The 23,877-nt window shown below is 43.0% G+C and overlaps 1 protein-coding gene across 2 annotated transcripts in view; it reads left to right on the forward strand.

The window, feature by feature from the left end:
• SORCS3 (sortilin related VPS10 domain containing receptor 3) overlaps positions 1-23,877 on the forward strand; it is a 268,807-nt gene that overhangs the window by 30,481 nt on the left and 214,449 nt on the right. The window lies entirely within an intron of this gene.

Genomic DNA, 23,877 nt, shown 5'->3' on the forward strand with positions numbered 1-23,877 from the left:
AACTTGAACTTTCTCTAACCTTAGGTCTTCCAGCAGCTTGTCTGGCAGTACTTTCCATGTTGAATCCCTTTCAGAAATCGTTCACATATAACTTAGATTTGGGCAAATATATTTGTAAAGCATTTCAGCGAAGAACCTGAAAGCAGAATGAATAGTGCTGTCCCGTTTTCACTCCATTATATTTGGCAGTGTCTCCAAGCCATGTATTTACTAAGCTTCAGCAAAACTTGGATTATTTGAATCCAGTGTATATCTGGGAGGTTTTTTTTGTCATGGGCTGGATTTTAGTTCTGTTGGTTGCAAGGTGGTAGCATGACAGTAATAGCATTTCCATCCTGCAGAATAGTGCATTCAGGAATATTACCATCAATTTCACAGAAGGCTCCATGACAGGAACATTTCTTAAATGGAGAAGTTAAAAGATTGTAGCCACGCCGTGATGCCATCTGAGTGTCTGTTTATGTGCTGCCAGCTGAGGCTGGTGTGCTTGGCTGTGCTGCAGCCTCTTCCCTCCCTGGGCCAGCACTGCCAAGGAGCTGATCCACCAGGTGGGGGACTCAAAGACTCCAAGCTTGTCTGTGCAGTTTTCAGCTATCTTTTCCTCCCCCAGAATTCATCACCCATTTTATCAGGGCTGGCACAAGGTTTGCTGAGGGAATGAACAGCTGGGGGTGGCCAAGTGGCATATGACTACTGTTTCTGGCAGCAGCTTGGCTCCGTGCTGCATCAGAGTGGTTGCATAACCAGCCCTTGGTTTATTTCTGCACTGACCAGCCATTTGGGCTGTCTAGTTCTGCTGTACTTATATTTCAAAACTTATGCTCCCTATCTGCTTTTATACATCTATACAGCCTATAAATGTAAAGCTTTTTCAACCAATGCATCTCTGGATGAGATTGCCCTGGTGTTTTCCCACTGACCGGGGGCATGCTGTGTCTCAAAAGGTAGCATCCTCCTAGTGCTAGGCAGCCAAGAGCTGATGGGAATGGAGACATGAGAAAAAGGAAACAGCTCCTGGCACTTCAGGTCTCGTTGGAGGCTGGAAGGGTTGGAGTGTTTCAGGACAAAATGCTGCTGCATTGTGCTCTGTGTTTATTTGAAGTTTGGAGCACTCATGAAAATTGTTTACAAGTCATTTTGAGGTTATTACTTGAATTTCTGGTCACCACGGGTACTTTTTTACTTTACTCAGCCTGCCTGTCATGATCCAGCAGAGACTATAAGTAAAACTAGTAAAACTGTGAGTTTGAAGGTTACAATTTAGCAGCTGTGCTGGTCAGAGCTGGTTAAGTGGAGCTCAGCTCTTTAGATTTCACTAAGTGTTGCTCTGGGTTTATATGACCGCCCAGTGGCTGCAGATTTTCTTCTGCTTCTACTTTTTTAACATGTGTGATGGGGCTGATGGGTTTCCTTTTGGTATTTTATGCCTTTTCAGGTAATTTTTGGCTTTCCCAGCCTCATGAGGATCTACTTCCCGAGCTTTCTTGGGCAGGAGGGTTATATGACTACTGTTATTCCAGCTGGATTGGAACTGAGTCCTAGTCCTACTCAGAGCTGTACGGCTGTCAGGTGGGAAAGCTTGGTTCAAAAAGGTGTAAATGCTTTTCCCAACTATGTGTCAATAACTATAAAGTCTTTTCCAGACTGACTAAATGTTCTGTATTTCAAGCAGTGCTGTGGAAACGGATCCATTTGGCATTGTGCATTAGTTGAGCTATTAACAGACGTGGGCTATTGAATGCTGACTACATTTCCCACCAGTGAATCATGGGGGCCTTTAGCTCGCTGTTTTGTTACTCATTTGGGATTTAAGGGTTGGTTATAAATATGGGGTCCAATACTAGATGGATTGGTGAGTCTCCCAGGAGATGGGTGACAGTGCTGGCATGCAGAGAGGGATTACTTGAAAAGCTTTATTTTATTTTCATCCTGCAGGAAGATGTTGCCCTGACTCTGATGTGGCTGCAGGTAGTCATAAAACCCAGGTGCTTTATCCTGAGACAAGTAATATTCTTGGCAGAACTGGGGTCAGTGATTGGAAGCTTTAGGAAATTAGTTAATTAAAACGCTTCCTTTGCAAACTGACAGCTGACTGACTACCAATGAATGAACAGTGTAGCACTAAACATGACTAAAAATAAAAGAAAAAAACGTTACCTTCCTGCACACACATCCATCCTTATGTATGAGTTGATAAAAAAGCTGTCCAAGAAAATAAAGGTCATAAGGGCACATTTGGAAGTCAGGCTTAATTTTGTTCAGCTGTGTTAACAAAACTGACTGTAATAATCTAGTTCATGATTTGGGTTTGTGTTTCTTTTAAGAAGACTTGGGTTTCTTCTAAGAAGACTTGATTTAGGCAGGGTTAGATATAAAAAGGCTCAGAAATATGGAATGGAGGGTATAATGTTAAAATGTTTTGAGTGGCAAAGCTGTTTTAGGAGATTCCTGTGCTTTTTGAAATCCCCATCTGGGTGTTCCTCTCAGTTTTGTTAATGTCACTGTTTGTGGGACTGTAGTTGTCACGATTCAGTGACAATCAAAAGCAAAACTTAAAAGGAGGGGAGAGTGAGTGGAACTTAAATCTGAACATGATCCCAGGAATGTTTGTGGGGATAATAAATTACCTTGAAGAGAGTGGGAATGAACACAGTAGGAATCTCTTGAGTGGGATTTGCAGCCAGAGAGATTTCAAGGTGTAATTGTGCCCCTTTGCATCTCCAAAGGATTAGTGCTGCAGAGGAGTTGTGCTTCTGCCAGGGGTCAGTTTTATTGTGTGACCTGAAAGTGGGAAAAGAGAAATAGCAAATGTGTCCCAAATTGTAGAATTTGCCTGTCTTTGTTGAACCAATATATTCTGTTTGAACCTTCTGAAATACTGCTCCCTGCTCTGAGGGAGGTGCTTGGGGAAGTTTTGGGTTCAAGGAGGCAGGAGAGTTGCAGGTTTGATATGAGGGCTGCAGGAGTCTCTGCCTTTTCTGTGCTGCTGGGACTGTCCTGGTACTCGTCTCTGGTGGAGCAAATGGAGGGATGGGAGCTTAAGGAACAGGAGTGGTGGTGTGACTTGGTGGCTGAGAAAAGCATATGAACAAAGGGTTTTCTTAAATGGGCAGGAAATTAATTGGGTTTTATTTTTTTTTACTCTGTGGAAAGGTGTTGAGGGTGATCTTCCCTAATCATTATGGAGCGACCAGGGATATGGAGAATTGCAGGAGCAAAGGAAGGACTGGTTGTGTTCTCTGAGCTGACCAAGTCCTCAGGCTTCCCCAGCTCCTTTCTTAATCAATACTGAGTTTGAGGACAGTGGTCAAGAGGAATTGGCAATTCTGTTTTTCCAATAGTGTGGAGCCCTGGGAGGGATGTAGATCAGAGTGAGTTTTCCCTGAGAGGCCTGCAGTGGGGCTGGAACCCAGGAGTGCTCAGGAATGCTCCTCTGTTGTTGAAGCTGAGGCAGCTTCATTTTTGTGGTACTGGATTTCTTTCTGGTATATCTTTCTGTATATCTCCAGAGTGTGTTGTTGATATACATTGCAGTAACTCTCATTAAAGTCAGAGACACCTTTAATAGAGATTCAAATTGCTCAGCTGTGACATATAAACTGCAAGAGCAGCCCACAATAGATATGTTTATGTGACTAGAGCCATCTGACTAATTCATAGCAATTAACTTATTTTGTAAATTGAACATGTTTTTCTACTTGCATATTGTTCATTGGCAATTTGGGATTTTTTTTCAGGTTTACTCATTCTTCAAAATTATCTCCTATGCATCTCCTATGACTCATTCTTTGTCCATGGCTGACTCATGAACTCCTTCATACAAGCATTTGGTATGTCAGCTAATTTTAATTAGCTTCATAGGTCATTTGGCACTGGTTTGGTTTCCAATTGGAAAAGTCCACATATTGGGTTTGGGGTCCTTGAGCAGAAGTCAGATCAGTTGGATGGAACTGTGTTTCAATATTTATATAAATTTTCTCTTTCTGTGAACCTTTACATGGAAGTGTGCTCATTGAAAGTGCTTTAAGAACGGTTACATCAAAAGACACTGGAGTAGGACCAGGGCCAGATTGTAGGTTGTCTGGGGAGATAGGATAATACTGCTGAAGTAAATCTTTAACAGTCCATTGTGGTAGGTTTTCTGATGGCTCATCAGGATTGGTAAAAACTGTTCTTCAGCAACAGCTTATTCAACCTTCCCTTTATTTGCCTGGGCAGGTTTGACTGTAGGCACAGGCATGGGATAGGATGCTGTTAAGTTATGCTGCTGTTTTCACTTGGCACCTCTCATCTGAGTCTTCAGTGCTGAATGTTGTACATCTTCCCACTGTGCTGCTGCTGAACTCTGGAGAGACAAGCATCAGTGTTAGCCAGAGCCAGGAGCTTCTCTGTCATCCTTCCTTCAGTGTGGGGTTCTCCCTGTAGCAGAGAGCAGGAGTGGATGTGTGAGATCTTCTCATTTGCTCCTCACTCAGCCTGGCAGTCTGCTCTGGAGGAGATGTGGCAGGTATGCTGTCATCTGCAAATCCAGCACTGGCTGGGTTTCACATCTTGGCACATTAATTTGAAAATTATTTCAATCTGTGGATATGTCTGTGGGGCTCAGGAACACTCTTTATTTTTGCTGTAATGAGCACGTCCTCTGGCAGAAGGGCAGAACAAGCAGCTCAGAGAAGGGAATGTGTAAGAGCTGCAGAAATTGTTCCAGCTCTTCTCTCAGTGCCCATTTACACATTTGTGGTCTGTTTAACTGATGCATAAACTGACTGTGGGACAGATCACCCACACCTCAGCAATTACACCATCCCAGCTAAAGAGTCTTTAGTCAATACACTTGATTCTCTTTGTGTCTGGTATTGGCAAAAATGTTTCTTGGCCTCTGATCCTGCTGAAGGTTCCTGCTGGTCTTGCTGGGGTGGTGCCTTGTCATGGCCCTGCCTGGCAGAGCCTTGCTGGTAGATGTTTGGAAGAAATTGTGTCTTGAGAAGAGGGAGGTGGCTGATAATGGCTAAAACAACTGTGTTAGTGGAAATGAAATCTTTCAGCTTGCAAACAGATCTGAAATACTTTTATCAGTGTACTCTGGAATTGTAAGAATGAGCCCATGGAGAAAAGGCTCATCCTTACTTGTGTTATAGGCTGAGATTGCCTGGATCTGCAAGTTGCTGCTGGTGGCTTGCATGTTTTCTCCTTCATCAGTCTCATCTGTCATGGATTCCTAATGCTGTGGAGCAGTCTGGCAGGCAGAGGTTGATTAAGCTATGTCAGAGCTTTTTATTATTGAAAGCACGTTCAGTCTTTGGATCTAGTCAAAGGTAAATTAGAATGCAATTGATATATGCATATAACATGCATATTAATTTTAAATGTGTTTATTGCAATTAGTACTATTAAAATGAATGCCAGAGGAAACAGGGAATGATTAACCTCACATAAGCTTTGTTGTAATTTGTTTTAAAAGTTCAAATTTAAAATGAGACAATCAGAATGTTGCTGGTTGATGAGAGGAGAAGACAGAGGGGATGTGTTTGAGTGTAGTTTCCCAGTGAGTTCATGTGGAGCCTTTGCCACTCTCCTCTGGCTTGCCCCTAATGCTGTCTCTCTTGTTCCTGATTAAGGCTTTAGATTTGGATCTGAAAGATTTGTGGTGCAGAAGCTCTTCTCCTTCTTTGTGATATTCTCTGCCTCTCACTTGCTCAGTCTGTTGTTGTTGTTTTAGAGGGTCTTTGTGGGGCTGGTGGGAGAAGCATCAGGAGTGTCCCACCAAGCCAAGCAGGGCCTTGTGTTCAGAAGAGCCCCAGAGGATGAAGTCCTCCCCAGCCATATATGAATTTAGGGTCTCTGCAGGCAATACATGGCTGTGATTTCATGTAGCAGGGCGAGAGGAGGCTGAAATGTTTGAAGCTCAGACTGTGTCTATTGGAACTGCTGGAAGAGAGAGTTTCACCTCTGGTATCCCAGTAATTACATACCCAGACCTTGGGTTGCTTGTGTTAAAAACTTTGTTTTCTCTCATGGAACTGGTGTTCCCCAGTGGGTGCTGTTCCAGGAAAACAGATATGTGAGGCTTCCAGAGATGTGTTGAATGGAGCTAGGGCTTAGCCAGTGGATGAAGTACGGGAAGTAGACCAGGAGACACTGGTGTGATTTCTGTCCCTGGGAATCTATTTGGACTGTGAAGGTAGCTATGTCTTCTGTAAGTGCCAAAAGGGGTTGTTTCATCCCTTCTGTAGCCTGTGGTCTCACTTAACCCTAGGGATTAGGCAAAGAAAAGCCAAAGAGCTGATGTAGGGATTTAACAGAAACTTGCCTCAGACAAGTGCTGTGGGTGACTCACTGCATCCCTCCTCCTCTCTACCAGCCTCTGCTGCCTACATAGATTCAGTTCTGCTGATGTTTTCTCATCCTGGTAAACTGAATTCATGGTGGAGATTGTTCTAGTCCACCTGGTTAATAATAAATACACTAATAAAGCTCGTCACCACTTCAGCATTGTTATGTAAGTATAAATCTGTAAGTAGATCAGGCTTTGTTCCATGAACAAAGAAGAGAGATGAGAGTAGAATTAAAGAGGCTGCATATTAGAGCCTTGGCTGCTGTGCAGAAGTAAGGTTGCAGTATAGCTGTGGTCCCTACTATTTAAGTGACATAACTTTGATGTTTCCTCCTTCTTTCATCAAGAACTTCTTCTAGTTTCTATGAAAACTGATTCTGTGTTTCTGGGTGTGCATGTCCTGTTCAGAGACCTAGTTATGGGAGAATTGGGAGCTGCCTGTCTATGTTGATGCTGTTACAGAGAGATTGTAGTGGAGTGATACAGAAAAGACTTTTTTTACACAGATACATACCTGACCTACTGAAGACAAAGTGCTTTTGGTACATCAGCTTGTGCCTCTGCAAAGTGCTGTGCACATGTGTGGACTGAGCCAGCTGTAGGGCTTTCTCTGCTGTACCCTTTCAGACAATGCAGCCATATCTCAAATGTAATGAACAGGCCTGTCCTCTTTCTGCTTCTCACCTCCATAAAAGCTGTGCCAATCTCTGTGCAACTCTAAAGAAACAATGGGCAAGCATCTTGTTGCTTGGTTTTTTCTGCTTAATTCTTCTATCTGAGGGATGACTGAAAGACAGCTTGGAAGAAGGGTTTATTTTCTCTCATGTGCCTGTTTGTTTTCATAAATAGAACACAGGCCCTACAAAAAGATGGCAAAGTAATGAACAAATTGAGAGAAGCCCTAAGAAACCGTCAGTGGACTGTATCTTGGGTAAATGGCCTTGGAAACCCATCCTGCAGTTTAATGATCTGAGATCTTGGTGTTTGGTATTAGTTGAAGCTTCAGAAATGCTCTTTGTCTTCTCTACAGGCTGTTGAAAAGAAAAGGTTGATGTGTTTGAAGAAGAAATGTTTCAACTAGCCTGTCTCTACAGATTTTGAAGGTAGACACATTCTTCAGGGTTTGCCAGCCTGATATCCCCTGTGATAGAGGCCAGAGGTTTACTCTGATTTCTGCTGCAGAATGGTTAAGCTTTATTTGTAGTCTAAAAGCAGTGGCAGCATGTGGCTTCATTAGAGCCTGCTGTTCTTGATTACATGATGGCGTGTCCCTGTCTCTGTTTGGGTCACAAGCTGTGATACTTTTGGTTTTGCTGGGGAACAGCTCGTTAGGAATACATTTTACTTCTAGGACAGTGTAAATAGTTTTGTGGCCAGGACTGTGGCTGTATGAACTTAATGGCTGTCCCAATTTTGGAAGACATTTGTGTATAATGGAAAGCCTTCCAGACATGAGCCACTCTAATAGTAACAACTCATGTAGGGAAAAACCAATATGTAGGAAATCCATTTGATAATGACTGCATGATGCTGTTGCAAAACATCAAATTCCCAAATAACATTTGTCTGCTTGTTATCCATAATTTTCCTTCAGCAGATCTGCTTTCTTCATCCTGGGGCTTCCTTGGCATATTCATTTTCCAGGGGAAAACAGAGGTCATTCAGTGCAAGACCCTTGAACCAATTTTTCTGAATCTATTGAGGACACTGCCTATGAGTCATGGATAAGCAGTTGTAAATCTGCTGGCTTTTTGAGATTTTTGGGGAAGAGGCAGTTGGAAAGAGGCAGTGTAGGTGTGTGCTGTTCCTTTGCTGCATTGAGCTCCCTCAGCAGCTGTGGTTGCAGCTGTGGCACTGACACCTGTGTAAATAGATGCGTGTGTCAGTTCTGAGACCTGTGTGCTGGTGCTTGAGGTTTAGGCTCTGACAGAGGCTCGACTGATTTAACTGGCAAGGTGACTCTGTGTGCTTCAAAATGGTCAATGGCTGGGTCAGGGCATGAACTATTGTCCAGACCCTCAGTGCTACACAGAAGCCTGGGAGGGATCTGTTGTTTTCTGAACATCAGCGTGTGTCTGGCACTTTCCCAGGGAGACAACTTCTTTTTATGCTTATAGTATATACTAATACTTTTTGCTACTTCCTTTTTTTTTCCTTTTTCAAATTTTGTCTGAAGACACACAAGCTGATTTCAGCCATGCTTGATAAGGAGGTAGAGGCCTTGATGTTAGAAAGCCTTTTTAAGTTTCAGTTTCTAAGGTGTCCAGAGAAGGGAACTTTGAACTGGGATGGCAGCTCCCTCATGCTCAGGGAATCCACACAGGGACCTCAGTGACTGGGAACCACTCTGCACTGGGCAGCTGAGAAGCAGTGGGCAGTAGGGAGCAGGTCTTTGCCCTGCCCTTGGTTTCTTTCTTGGCACCTTGGGGTCAGTTCTCTGTTCTTACAACTGGATGGTGGGAGCTGGTTATGTTGGGAGCCTGAAGCTTGCAGATTTCTGCCTCATTCACAGGAGTATTTTACAAGTCCGAATAGAAAAGAACCCAAGGCTGTGGGTGGAAAGCAGGCAAAGTACAGCCTTGTGCTCAGGGAGTGGCTGGCACAGGGCAGCAGGTGGGTGGTGAGAATCCCAAAGGAGTTTTCCAAGGAGCAGGCACCGATGGCCCTGACACTTGCAGTGTGTCATGGGTTAAGCCTGCGATGGAGGTGTTGGAATTGGGGTGTCTGCAGTGAAACAATTCCTGCTGTTTAGGAGGTGGAGTGGCACAGCAGAGGGTGGAAGGGTTGGCTGGCACCCCAGGAAGTGTCCATTGCTGGATTACAGATAGCTTGGAATAGAGGACAAGGTGGTGAAGTGGGAGCTCTCTGTGCCTTGAAGAACAGCACACATCAACTTCCAGCCAGCTGTGGGCTTTATCTCACTGATGACTCACCCTGCTGCTAAAGAGGAGCTTGTAGTTTTAATCTTGGAAACAGTAACAATGTGTTGTGTGATTCCTAATGACCAGTGCTGAACCTGGAAGTAAATCCTGAGATCTGCTCTGGCTAGATTCTTCTGCTGGCATGGCTGGTAATTTGCACAGAAATTACTGTTGGGGTGGCAGGAAAGGGAGAAGGATAATGATGTGAGATCTAGATTCACAAAGGTTGTCTGTTTTTGTAGCCATCCAGACAACACAATTGTTAATTTTCACTTTGAACATACAAACCCTGGTTTTTGTGGTTTAAAAGGGATATTGTCATCTATTTATTTATTGCTTTTAATTTCTTTCTTGCTCTTTGCAATATACCCCAGAGGTCCTTGAATTACATTTCTTTCCCCACCATTTTTTTTTGTCCTATTCTATTTCACAAAAGACAGCTGGAATTTTTCTCCGTTTTTTTTTTTTTTTCTTTTTTCTTTCTTTTTTTTCTTTCCGCCTTTTTGTTAGGTCTCATGTATAGTTTCTATTGGCAATTTAACCACTTCATTGTACTACCCCTGGGGTAGCTGCATAGGAAATAAATTTTGACTAACTGAAAGGAACTATAAGAGAATATAATATTTTCCTTTCTAAATGAAAATGTACCGGAAATTTCTGGATCCTTGAAAGATGCAGTGCATCAAGTCCTGTATATCTTTAATAAGCTGGACTATAGGCAAAAGAAAAATACCCTGCAGTTTGGTCTGAAATTGTGTATTTAGCAAACAATACCTTATATGATCTAAATAAGCAAGTACTATGCAGTGGGCTTAAAAATGCAGACTCTCCCTTGCTTTGTGATTTTCATCAGTTATCAAAAGCATCAGTCCACATTGTGAGCTTGCTGCTGGGTTCTTGTAATGAGGGCTGAGTATGAGCTATAGAAATGTAAATGGAGCAATCTGAACCGGCATCTTTGCTTTTCCAACTTCTGTAATGGGACTGAAGGGAAATAAATCAACTTAAAAAAACCCCCACCAAACATCCAATTTAATTGCTTTTCTGAAAGCTTGTATGCCGGGTTTTGGTAAAAGCTAATTTTCCCACCAAATTTTAAACCCTTGGCAAAGATGAAGACGATGGAGATGAGGCTTTGCAGTGGGAACAGGAGTAAGGGATCTTTATCTGTGACAGTGCTGATGGATGTTGTTATCAGTCTAGATGGTGAGTGTTGCCAGGATGAGCAAATGATACACTGATTTTAATACTCTGTTCCAGTAGTCCGAAGAAAAATACTTAATTCAGGAAGGAAAGGAGAGGAGAAGACCCAGATTGAAATGCAAACGTGTTCATTGAGGGAAAGAAAAAAATTGTGTTCAGCACTCAACAGCCCTCTAACCTTTATAGATTTGCTTCTCTAGGCCTGGGCTTGGACATGCAGACAGGAGAAGCTGGGTTTGTTAGAATGGAGCTAAGTGGTGGTGGCTGGACTCCAGGGCTGTCAGTCCTTTAGCTTTTTTGTTAGTCATCGTGTTTCTTTGGAAAAGGGGGGAAAAACGATCCATGTGTAACAATAAGACTTGTTGCAAGCAGAGCACAGTGGAGGGCAGAGGGGTGGCCCTGGTGACAGGATCTCCTTCCTCTGTATCTGGGCAAAGAAGCACACTGATACCTTGCAAAGGTGAGACTGAAGCCAGCCTGGTAAGCACATCTTCTAATTGAATAAGGGTGGCATGTAACAAACCCTGCTCCTTATTGATAGGAAGAAGGTTTCAGTCTCTTTAAACTTCATTAACTCTCTGTAGTAATTAACCACAGTGCAAAGTAGTGTTCTCTGCAGTGCTGTTAGCACTGCCTGGCCATACCTTATTGATTAATGCAGCCCTAAAGTCAGGCTGCTGGAGAGAAACAACTTGGAGAGAACATGCTTCTACTTTCTCTCTTGTTGGGCAGGGACCAGGTAATTTGTTTCTAAGGGAGCAATGTCTGGTTATCAGAGTTTCTTGCATGTTTTGCTTCTTGTCATGCCAGGAGACTGAAGCCAAGGAATTTTTCCCACTGCCATGAGTGACCAGGGCTGAATGTGACATTGGCTGTTTGGGACCAGCCTAAAGGCTATCTAATTTAGCTTCATTGCTGCAGGGGTGATGGAAAAGCAAGAGACAAGTGAAAGGAATGGGGCAAATTGGATTCTTTAGTTGGATTTTGGGCATTTTATTATTGCTTTTTTTTTTTGTTGGAATCAGTTTCTGTTCAAAAGACCTGAATAATAAAAACGAGCACAGTCTAGGGAAGGAAAGGGTGATAGAGGCACAGGAAAAGCAGTGATGGGGCCAAAAGGTATTTAGCCCAAGCACCTTGGTTCCTAGATGCCTTTTCCATTGGTTTACATTAAATTTTGCTTTCTATCTACCTTTAGCATAGCCTTTCTTATACTGAACATTAAAGTGAGCACAGCACCCTCTAATTCTGCAGATCCACTTTTCCAGTTGTGCCCTTGAGCCTCTTTCTCTGGCATGACAGTGCTGTTTGCTCCTGTGAGCTCTGCAGAGCGAACACAGCTGTAGGCAGAAGATGGATTCTGCTCACCCCATCCATCACCGGCAGCGTTTGTTTCAATCCCGGCTGCCTTTGTGTGGCTGAGCCCTTTGCTGCACTGTGGCCCCAGAAAGCAGCCCCTGGCTGGCCAGGATACAGCGCTGGTGCCCTCTCCTAGAGGCAATCCCTAATTCCTGTGAGAGCATCCCCTGTCTCCTCCCAGTGGTTCCTGGCTTGGAAACTGAGGCATCACGATGGGGGACTGTGCTGGGGTACCAGAAGAATGAAGTGTGCAGTCCCACACCTTGTGCAAATACCAGATGCTGCCTGGCATCAGCGTGATAATACACGCTGCAGGGAAGTTTCTTCCTTATCCTGGGCTGTTTGCAACATCCTGGATGCTTAAACATCCAGGAGCATGATGCTTTAGGTCTGTATGTCGTGCTATAACCTGCCAGTGGCATTTTAATGTGATGGTGAAGGTTTGTGTGGCTTTCTGGGGCTGTGCTTTTCCAGGAGATAGCCTGTGTAGGATGTGAGCTGTGCACTGCTTTGGGAGTCAGGAGCTTGGGGCCTGTGGAACTGAGATGTTTGCTTTTTTTTTTTTTGTTCTTAGCAGCAAGAAAGATGGTGGGAATGTGGCTGCCAAAAATTCTCAAAGTCAAACTACACCATTGAAAGGTGAAACTGAGGGACAGTTTCCCCCCTTAGGAATGTACACCAAGGAAACACAATCCATATTGTTGTGTTGCTACCTTAGACCCCAGGTCTGTGCTCTGTTTTTTTGTGGCTCCCCTTAAAAAGCCCCTTTTGCACTATCTGTGAAGTCTTTATAAACCCAAGGACATTTAGCTTAAGGCAGTACATGCTGCCACACTCTGCCTCCTTGGCAGATAAATGCAGTGCATATGTTTGAGAAGAGGGTATGGCAACGTTTCCAGGTTTCTCCTGGTGCTATAGGAAAGGCTGTGTGAGAGGCAGGTAAGGTGCTACTGGGTGCTAAGAAAGAAGCAGTGGTGCATTATGGAAAATAAACAAATGGCAGGTTGAGAGAAGCCATCAGCCACCTGGCAAGAGCTATATTTATTTAGTCTATTGGGATGCTGAATTTTTAAGACTTAAAACTTCCCAATAATACTGAGTCTCTGTATTGCCAGCCAGCTGGCTGCAGTTGCTGTGATACTCCCCTTATTTGCAAGAAAACTGAGTTTCCAGGATCTGCTGAACTTTGAAACATCAGCAGAGGCCAAAAAATTTTGCTAGAGTGGGTTTTGTGATAGACCTGGGGCAATTTGACTATTGCACTTCAAATTCTGCAGGTCCCTTGTCAAATACTTAGTTTTGTTAAGAAATTAGCTCCTTTCCCCCTTTTGTTTTAGTTTTTTTCCTTATTTCTCCTAATTTTTTTAAACCTCTTTTTTTTCTCATCTGGAATTAGAACCTTTAATTTTAGACAAGTTTTTGTGTGTATATTTGTACAGGCATATTTTATACATCTTGGATATTTTCTGTTTCATAATGATTTTTTTTTTTATCCCTTTGCTTTCAGGAGTGTCTGGAAAAGGAAAGCAAGTAGGAGGGACAGGGCTTCGAGGCATATTTTGTTTTAAATCACTTTCTAGAGAGATTTCCCCTGTCTTAAACTATGTTAGTGGAAAGTCATAGCAATCATTTACTCTTGGAGAAGTCTGACTCTTGGGACAAATCTCTGGAGCACATCTGAACTTCCTATATATTGAATACTCCTTGCAGAATATTGATCCTGTTTGCTGGGTTACAAAAGAGAGATTTGGGCTTACATGTTGTATTTGTCTTTTATTAAATCTTCGTTAGTGCTGTATTTCATTTGTTCCAGAAGGAGCTGAGGAACCTTAATTTGAGTTGTAAAGCCATGACAGCACCCAGAGAAACAGGTTTTTCTTTCATTAGGACCAGGTTGTTGGAACCCAAGTGTACAAAGTGGGAAGCAAACACAGTCTGCTCTGACAATGGGGCAAAGCAATGCCTGGGAAGGGCCACAGTTGTGCTGGAGCTCAGCATCTCCCAGAGCTCTCTGAGATATCCAGCATGACTCAGACGTGCAGCTGTGGTTGAACCACTGTAATATTCTATTTGGAAGACTTGCTTCCAGAAGAAAGCCTGGGATGTAGACATGTGGCATTGTTTTAGGTCTGGTCCAGACCCTTCCTCTTGTCAGGAGAGGCAATCCTGCCTGTGCAGTGAAGGTGGTTTCTGGTATTATGATGTGTGTGTGCATGGGAAAGGAAATAACTTACACTGCTATCACTGGTTTTGATGATTTGTTTTCCTGTTTAGTGGTCTATAGCCTGACTTATACAAACTTTTATGGCTTGGCCAGTCCAGTGCTGCTGTCAGTGTCTGCTTTCCAGCCTCATTCAAGCATTTTCCTGGCATTATGTCATCCCCAGCACAGGTAAGGAGGTATCTTCACTGCTGTTGAATGCTTGAGCAAGTCTGTTCCCTTTTGCAAAACTAACCCCAGTCAATAATTTATAAGCACTAGGAAGATCTCATCTAGAAAACGATGTATAATTCTTGTCAGCCATGTTCAAGGAAGAAGAATTGAGTATGAAACAAGACAGGCAGAGATGGGCTAGTAAGATGACTGGGGAAAAGAGATCTCCTCTCATGAGTGGAGACTAAAAGCTTGTAAAACTGGTGGAAATGATGACAGAGATGGGAAGTGTCTGTTCTCTCTAAATGCATTAAGGTCACAAATAGTAGAGAGGAAGAAGGGCTAATGAAAACAGAGGGCAGTGTTGGTTCAGGAACAATCAGCTGTTAACTCAGTGAATAAGCTGAAGGTAAAATGGAAAAAAAGGCTTCTGTGCAGAGCAATGAGGCTGGGTAATGGCCTTCTAAGAGGTACCAGGAGGAAATGGAGCATTTTATTAATGAGAGGTAGTTGCTGATAATACTTGGAAGACACACAGGAGGTCCTTGCCATTTGTGTATTTCTAGAGAAAGGATGTGGGACACTTTGCTCCTTTCTGGGCACCTTATTTTTATAGGATGAATTTTCCTGGCAGTAGTCCAGTCTTCCAACAGTTTTCAGCTGATCATGCTGCTGCTGTGTGTAAACAGCAGCTTCATTTCTCTCTAGAACAGGTATTTTTAGCTGTGGAAGGTGTAAGTGGTGCTTTTGGATAATTCTGTATGTCAGCTTTGAAGTGACAGTAGTTTTGGGTGAACAGTATTCCTGGAAACCTAAGGAACAGGTGCTTGCTTCAGGAGATGAAGATTGAAGTAGCACTACTTGTGGCAGAGAATTTATCTCCCCTTCGGAAGAGAATGATAATTGTAAAAACTTTCTTGGATGTCCAGAAGGTGATTTGGGACACTTGCCTCTTTAGCCCACCTCTCTCTAGAAGAGCCTTCAATTTGCCTTTCAATGAATAGGGCACAGTGTTTGCACTGGCTTTGGATGGGAGTGCAGGACTGCAGGTATTCTTTTCTTTGCAAAGAGCAGGTGGAAGATGACAAGTAAATGATGACATTATTACACTTGCACTTTAATAGTTTCCAAGGAACTTGCAAGTAAGCGAAGGCAACACATGAAATATTAATGGTTTCTCTTTGCTCTTATACAAAAGGTTGAAAGCTTCCAGAGCTGGAGTTCAGGGTACGTGAAGCATATGGAAATAACACCTGCAGCTTTGCCTGGAGGGCTAACACTGACCTTTTTTTGAGTGATAAATAAGGTTTCGAGTTTCTTTTGTTTTTTGATTTTTTTTTTCTTTTATCTCAATTGGAAAGAAGAGATCTCGTTTCCACATGCAAGATTCAGTCCCTTTGTCTATAGCAGACTTCCTTCTAGATTCCTAACTTCTTTCCTTTATGGCTGCCTCCTTGTTTGAGGGCAAAATTAGTTTTTGAAGCAAAGTATTTCCCTTGTGCATCCTTTCCCCTGCCCCAGTTTGTAAGACCACAAATAAAAGCAGTTTTCTATATATTAATGGAAGAAAATAAACATGACAACATCTTTACTTTTACAACTGGTTATTTCCAAAAGAAAACTACCTTTCAGTGTGATGCTGTAGATCTGTAAACAGGAGGAATGCTCGGTTTGCTCCACAGGTGTTAAATGCCCATGTCGTGGCACTGTAGCCCCAGAGCTGTCAGGGGTGAGTTAAGCCAAGGAGCACTTTTGTCCTGGCTTCTTGTTGCTGCTGTGTTTGCCTGGAATACAAAAAGGCCAGGGAGAATTACATGTCTGTGATGCTACTTTCTCACCAGGTAACTAGAAAACTAGTCAGGACTTTCCCTGGGAGCTGGAGACCAGTGACCTTTAGTAGAAGGGTTCAGTGCAAGGTTGTTCTTGAGCTGACTAGATGGCCTAGAACTGAGAGGTGATGTTTACTGTCTCATCTGCCCAAGTTCGGGTGTGCACTGGGCATCACATGAGACAGGTGCTGCTGTTGCTCCATCCATCCACTCTTTGTAGTCCTAGGATGGGATGTCAGAGGGGTTGCTCTTGAGTGATGTGATCAGGGCTTGCTGATTTCCTGCTATCCTTGTCCAAGTCTAGTGGAGGATCCTTTGGTACTTAAAGCTGCCCTTGCTGGAACTCGTACTGAAAGTTTTAGTTAAATGTGGGTGTGAGGTCCCAAAGGGTGAGTGGCTCCAGTCATAGTGTGCTGGCGGGCTCTAGCAGCCACTTCTGTGTGTGAGCAGGTTTGTTCTGTGGGCTGAAATTCCCTGCCTGGAGAAGCAGCACTTCAAACACTCACGCCTGTGGAAGGGGGCACACAGTATTGGAGTATCTGCACTTACTGCTCAAGTCTGGATTTCTCCTATACAACTTTACTTGTACTGGATGCACATTATTTGTTCCTTTTTATCTGAGAATTTAACACCAAGCTGTTGCTTTTTGAATAATGTCTTACATAATAATATACCCAGGTCTGATAGTGCCTTTTTCACAGAGATAAAGCTGATTGTCCAGTTCTTGGTACCCCCATCTCTTGGTATTAGTAATGCTCTCTAGGGGATTCAATCACCCACCTATCCCCACGCTCTGGTGGGTTAAAGGAGATAATTGTGAAAGTGTAACATTTGGAGGTGTAAGTAAGGGTTTGTCAGAATAGAATGAAGAGGAGGTGGTCAGACAGTAAGTACATTCAGTCAGTGCAGTATAGGAGAGAAGTGTCAGGAGAGAAGCAATGACACAGAACCAGTCTTATCTGTGCAACTTTGCTTTGTGTGGCTTGTGTTTTTCCTGTGTTCCTTCGTAAGTATTTGAAGTGAACAATATCAGGCTCAATGCATCAGAATACTTGAGTGTGCTGAAGGGTGAGGAAGTGTTGTGCCAAATCCCAGCTGCCATTCTCCTTGGTGACAGGAGGAATGGATGCTGAGGGACATCTAGCAGGCTGCAGTGCATGGTACAAGAGGGAGCACAGCAATAACCAGATGCATGGTAGCTCTAGCTATGAAGTGTGAGAACAAGCTGGTGAACTTTTCCCATGCAAAGCTGCTGGACTGAGTTTTTCCACTTTTTTTTACTTTGAATGGTCTTAAGAGACTCATTGAAAGGTGGGACAGGAGATAAGGAGCTGCAATAGGACGTGCTCCAAGCTGTGCTCTAATAGACCACCGAAGGACCCTTGAACTCCAGCTGATCCCAGACTTGTGAGTGAGCTGGCTCCTGTTGTTGTACCTTGATATCCTGCCTTCCTGCCACCCCTTCTTGAATTCTCATGGAAAATCACAAAGGAATTTGCTTCCTGCTGTACTGCTGGGTGGTGGATGGACAGGAGTAACTGCTCCCTTCATGCCTCGTGGTCTACAGCTTTCACTGTATTTGTGTCACAGGCTGAGGTGGAACAGTGGCACATCGGTGGATGAGGGAACTGTCCAGCATCTGACGGGTGTCTGTGCATCAGGAAGCACAAGGAGTCCTCTCAATGAACACTGATGAATTTTAGGGATTTTGTAAGCTGAGAATTTATGGTTGCGGGTGTAGTTCAATGCCTTACTGTTCAGAGCTTTTATCACAGGAAGATATTAGGAGAACTGGACTCTAAGATCGGGACAGTCTGGCCTTTCATGAGAAGAGGTGCTCTTGCACAGATTTCTGGTATGAGAACAGCTGGTCCTTCCTAGAAAAGAAGTTTCTTTTGTGTCTAATCCTCCTAGTTAATTCAGTTTTGGTCTGTGTATAAAGGGCCAGCTAGAACCTGCTGGTGGTATTGAGAGTTTTCCACTTGCTGATTACTATCTACATTTTCTTACCACCAAAGGCAAGTGCTCCAAGAAAGCCCTGTGACTGTTCTATCTGTGTCTGCTGAGCAAATATAGAAGATCTATCATTCCCTCCTTCTATCCCTTTTTGTTTGCATCTAAATACTTTTCAATTTGTCATTGTTATTAAGCAATGGATATAATCTTAATTCAGACTCATGCCCTGAGGTGTTTTCTTTGCATAATTGGAAGTTCTCTGAGCTATGAATGCATGGTTGTTTCTCTGTGGATATTAGCACATTGTGTGTGGTGAAGACTGGAGGGTGGAGGAGGTTGTGCAATGAGTGAGTCTGGTTGTCTTGATGGCAGTGAGCAAATAGAATGTCTTTATTAAGGTGAGAGCAACCCACATTACCATTTTTTGTAGTCGGTCATGCCAGTTGATTTAACTGCAGCACCCTTTTCTCCTCTTCACCTTTTCAAGCTTCATTTTCTCACATTGTTAGCAAGGAAATGAGCAGCACAAGCCCCCACGTGCCCCAGTAGTGTGTTGATGGTGAAAGGGTGACATTATGCTCCCCTGTGAGCATCACACAAATCTAGAAGCTTCTTGATTAGGACCTGTCCACGTGCTAAGGCTGGCCTAGACTGGGGCATGCTTTTGCTTGTGTCCTGGCTGCAGTGTGTTACTCTCTTTGCTTTGCAAAGTCCTTTGGCCATCTCCCAGTGGGCTTTCACCCTTCCACTGTACCAGTGGGTCAAGAATGGATCTCTCTATTTTACCAGGAACTAGGTCATGTTTAGTGACTGCTTGGGGTCATACTGAGAGTTTGGTCTGAAACTGAAAACTGGTCTCTCAAAAAGAGTGGGCTGAGAGTCATTCATTATTTTCCTATATATTCTTGTCTAAATTTGCTTGAAAATACCTTTCAGTGTCTCTATTTCCCTAGTAGCACTAAAAATATTGGAGCCTGACTCCTGCCTTAAGCCTCCCATCTCTCTGCAGGTGTCCAAAACCAGCTCTTATGTGTTGTGATCACTGGTTATAGATGAGGAGACTCTGTGATAAAAATATTTTGTGTCATGCTGGTACTTGTACAGTTCAGTGAAAAATCAGAAGTAGGGTGAGCTGCCAGGTTTCCTGATTTTAAAGCTATGGAAAAGAGCATCTAGGGAGCTGAGGTAGGGACAATTTTCTTGAGACTCCCCCAGGTAAGCATCTCTATCATTCTCTTAGGTTCTTCTAAAGACTTGTGTTTTGCTGCAGGGAGAATTGTGTCAGTAGTACACTGGCTCTTTGCATGAGGACATTTCCGTGATGTCTGACTTAAGGGGTTTGGCATTGACCTTTTTACCTTGGTCACTGCTTTAAGTTTGAGGAAACAACAAAGAGCATCCTTGGGTTTGTCCTCTTAGCTGTGTTGGAACCTGTCCTCTGCTTTTTCTGCAGCTGGCAGCAGGCTTTCCCCAATAGCGTGTTTGTCACTAATGAACATGACACCAGCACAGGGTCTCCTCATTGAGGAAAAACAGCTGATTATGTATGACAGCTGCCTAATGTGACCTCAGCTGATTTTGTGCCCATGAAGAAGGTGTGTGTTAGCAAGAGTTGTTTGACTCCCTTGCTGCAGTGTGCAAGCACTCCACAAACAAGCAATCCTTGGAGCCTTGCAAGGCAGGGTCAGTACTTCAACATTTACCAGTATCTTGGCAAATTAAACCAGAAAAACTGTGCCAGATTCTATCTCTTTTACAGGTACATGAGAGAGGGATATGCACAGTCTTGGCTGAAGTGCTGAAGCTCAAGGCTGGCAGTGGCTGAGGACAGAAGGTCCTGAGTGAGCAGCACTGACTGAGCTGTGTCAGGAGCCGACCCAGAGAACAGCAGAGGGCAACACACAGCTTCAGGAGGGAGGGGATGCTGCTTCTGCTGTGCCTGTCTTTTGGCTACTGTTATTAGTTTTCCAATGTTCTAAATTATATACGCAGCTACTTTTTTTTTTTCCCCTTTCAATTTTTTTTTTATATAAGGAACAAATTAATTGCTTAATTTCCCTTTCCCTAGCTCTTCTGTTGCATTGGGGCACAGCAGGGAAGCTGGAAATGCTTGTCTCTTGGCTATTCCTAGGGAATTAAGGACCTGAACAGCAGCTAATCAGTGTTTTAGCTGTAGTTTTCAATATTCTCTCAGTGTTAATGTTGATAATAGATAGCTGGCCCAATTAAAATAAAAAATTATCAAAGCGTGTTTGAAGTGCCCTTAGGTAATTCTGCATGCATTTGTTGGAGAGCAGCTAAGAAAACAAAATTTGACCTTCTGCAGAACACAGAAGGATGGAGACAGTGGGAGAGTAGCAAGTAAAAGTTGATGTTGATAAGCTGTGGCAGAAATTTGGCTGTACTGGATCGTTTTACCTGTTAAATGCACTCTCCTGTTTATGGCACTGAGCAATAAATGGGTGTTATGTTTGAGTCATATAATTCTCTATGGTAGTTTTCCAGTGATATCCAGAGGCAAAGAAGTAGATATCTTTCTGACCCTGAAGGCAGTTAACTTGCATTCTGAAGCATGGGACTTGATTACTGTTATCTTAGCTACTGCAATTATTGACAGTAAAATTAACCAGCTCTTTTTGAAGCCTAGACTTGTTCTGAATATGCTGACCATTTAATAGGGTCAGTTTTCATCGACGTGTGAGGTATGTTTGCTGCAGTGACATGCACAGTACTGGCTGATTGCATGTGACAGAAGACCATCAGATGCAAACATCTGCTCTAAACCATTTGCTCGTGCACTTGGCGTGGTGTGTGCTGTGATACTGACTTGCCTACGGGTGGTAAAGTTGCTTTGTAAAGTCAAGCCCTCCCAATTTAGCATAGAAGTATGGATATCAAAGTTGAGAAGTTTCTGCTTTGATTCTGTATGTTAAACTGGGTTAAGGCTAATTATTTTCTAAGATGGTGCAGAGGAACTGCTAGATTAAAACAGGAGAAAGTGGTGGCAATTAGGAGAGGGAGACTTCCATTTTTGAAGTTACTTTGAGTGCTGAAGATTTCCTCTTTTGGATCCATTACCTAGACTGTGGTTTAGAGCATGTGTCTTTGCTGTGGTCGTAACAGACAAATATCTACCTGAAATCCTGTGTATAATGATGACCCCTGTGCTTACTGTGTGTGTATCTTGTGGCACTTATGTCCCATTTGTTATTCTCTTAAATTCCAAATAAAAGGACTATGTGCTACTTGGCTGACCTTAATATCATGACAGCAGACATGAAATGTTAGCAGAGGGTTCTTGGCACTGGTCAGGCTTCAACAGGGACAATTGTTTGTGCCATATCAATCCGAAAAAGGAAACCTCAGTTGGATGACGTGGTCATCTTTGCTCTATCAAGCTTTTGGACTGCAAAGTTTTGTAAAACTGCATCTTTCCACCTCAAGAGAAGGAGAAACAGGAGACAAAGAGATTCCAGATCTTAAAGTGGGTGGGAAAGGTGAAATATAGTGTCAAACTGCCTACAGAGTGGGTCAGTTTGAATTTGCTGAGGACTGTGAAGTCTGTGCTGTTGGGGGTGCTTTTGGAGTGTAACACTAGTACCAAATATCAGAATAACCTGCTTGTCTGCTTAGAGTCGGTATAAACTATAAGAGCTGCTCAGTCTGAGTGCATTATTTGGAGAGGAATTGCAATATGAGTGATAAAGAGGAGGGATCAACTTTTTATTGGGTTTCAGAACTGGTTTCATTAAGGAGAGATAAAGATGATTTTCCTCTAAAACCTGGTTTTGACAAGACTTCCTCTGTGCCACAGAGAAAGACACTAGGCTCACACCTAGGGGAAGGTTTAGATGCCTGAAGCCAGCTTGATTTCAGTGGCTGCCAAGTGCTTGAATAGGAGTTGGAACTGTGTGAACCTGGTGTCTCAGGCCCCAGGAAAGTTGCTTAGTGTAAAGCAGAGGTGGCTTGCAAAGAAGCTGCAATTATTTGTGAAAACACCTTTGTTGAACACAGTGATTCCAGAAGAAGTTTTTGTCCTTTGGGGTGTTGCCACACTTCTTTAAGATTGAATTTCATGCACTGGCTTTCCCTTGCAGAGTCTGGGATCTCTCACAAGCTTAGTTCTCAACTTGTAAAATAGAGATTGTCTGTCATTTTTTTCAGGTTGTAGGATCTTCTGGGGACAGTGTTTGCCAATGTTCTTAACAAAAGACCTGACAATCCAGAAGTTTTATCTTATCTGGGTCTTGAAGAGCTATTTTTGTGTGAGTAATTACTCAACAAGATACAGTCCAGAATCCATGCTCTTGTGCTGAGTTACTTAGCTTTGATCACACAAGGAGGGCCAATTGCTGCAAAGCACTTTCCTCCACTCCCTCTTGCTGTGTTGTGGAGCATCAGGATGTATGCTTGTTGTAGGCAAATCCAGCACTCAGAAGAAATAAATGAAATGGTCTAGATACTGCAAGACTCTTTAAACTTGATAGCCAAAAGTGAGTTGAAAGTCAAAAGTCTCTGAAAACCCTTTGTTGCTAATTTCCTAGATCTTCTGCTCCTTAGCAAAAATGCTGCAGGTTGAACTGCCAAGACCAGCAAGTATTTTTCCTTGCATTAGCTTCTCTGGGGAGGATGGCTTGCTGGACTCTATTAAAGCTGGAGCTGGAGACTCGAGAGCAGCTGAGATTTGCAAGTCTTGGATCCTGAGCTGTCTTTTGTCTTCAGAGGTAGCATTATTATTTAGGGTATAGAACATTAAAATGCAGGGTGAAGATGTAATGCTGCTGGACAATTGTGAGCTGCAGCTGATGTATTGGCTGTTAGTAGGTGCTTACTCTGCTGGCAGAGTGCTTGAGGCCATGTTTGTGGCATTGCGACAAAAGTCTGTGAGCATTATTAATGGACAAAGTTTCTGGGGAGAGGAGTGAACAAATGCCTTCTGCAGAGAACTGGGAAACACTCAGCACCTACATGGCAGCTTGCAGAGCTGGATTCTAGATTCAGAAGATGCTCTGCTCAGAAAATATTCTCCCTGTTAATAAATGAAAAAGATGATCTGACAATTCATAGCACAGAAATACATCTTTCACCTTAATCAGGAGGCCTGGCACAGCCTGTGCTGGTGGCTGGCACCAGCAAGGGTTGGTAGAATTAACTACAGTGGATTCATCTGGGAAGCTGAATGGCTTGATGATGTGAAGATGTGTGTTGATGAGGTACTGAGGGATGTGGTGAGAAACCCACTGAGTCCAAAAACCTGGCAACTGTATTGGAGAAGAATTCAGAAGTTATCCTGTGGGATGCGAGAGATGTGAGTTCAGGTCCTGGCTTGGCTGCTGACTTCCTGTGTGATTTCATGGCAGGAATTCAAAAGGGATTTGGCATTTACAGAAGAGTAGCAGGAAGCAATTTCAGTGCTCTCAGGCTCTGTCTTGTGGGTTTCTGAATACTTCACCTTCTCACTCTAAACCAAGAATGAACACACTTTTTAGGATACGGGGAAGAGTTGAGAAGAAGTGTATTTATAGATATAAGGAATCCAGGTACAATGATGACAAAAAGTAATGAGATGCCCCAACCAGTTTTCTCAGACAGCTCAGGCATTCCTCCTTCAGTCAGAGTAGGAAAAACTGGTTTCAGGTATTGCATATCAACTTTGCAGAAGGCAGATGTGAAACAGATACATACACATGTGTAAACAGGCCTAGCTTAAGCATATCTGCACAAGTAGATAAGTAATTATAATATTATAATAATGTATATTATTATATTATAATAATTATAAATTAATAATTAATAATTATTATATATTATCTATATTATAATATTGCACTAATAAACTCTAAAGAAGGCAACTAAAAAGGCAACTCCCCGTTACCATTCTTCTGGGCTTTAAATGTTTGT

This window comes from Sturnus vulgaris, chromosome 8, assembly GCF_052056855.1.
Source record: "Sturnus vulgaris isolate bStuVul1 chromosome 8, bStuVul1.hap1, whole genome shotgun sequence".
Taxonomy (NCBI): Eukaryota; Metazoa; Chordata; class Aves; order Passeriformes; family Sturnidae; genus Sturnus; species Sturnus vulgaris.